This window comes from Acanthisitta chloris, unplaced genomic scaffold (assembly GCF_000695815.1).
Source record: "Acanthisitta chloris isolate BGI_N310 unplaced genomic scaffold, ASM69581v1 scaffold14197, whole genome shotgun sequence".
Lineage (NCBI taxonomy): Eukaryota > Metazoa > Chordata > Aves > Passeriformes > Acanthisittidae > Acanthisitta > Acanthisitta chloris.
The window spans coordinates 54,080-54,470 of NW_008681028.1; positions in this window are offsets into that span (position 1 = coordinate 54,080).

A 391-nucleotide genomic window follows, 5' to 3' on the forward strand; every position below is an offset into this window, starting at 1 on the left:
ATTATGTTACATCAAAAAGCAGGTTTGTTTTCATGCAAAATAGATCTCGCTATTTTGGTTTTGAACAAGTCCTTGGGAACTTTGTATCATGTGTTAAACATCAAACAACAGCAAGCAGGCAATATAGTAGCAGACAGGTATATAACATATAATATTGAAGGGAGGGGGAAGCACCTGTTGGGGAAGGTATTCAGACTGGTTAACATTAGCCCCTGAAGGCTAATGCCTCAATGGCTCTCTAATCGGTAAAGAGATAAAGGTTTCTCCAGAGAGGGATTCAGAACTGAAGATTCATTTAGCCTCTCTGGATTGCCCTGGAGGACTCTCATTTCCATTATCTTCAGAAGCAGCATGCAGAGATTAGCCTCAAAAAGTTCATGCTTGCCTTTGT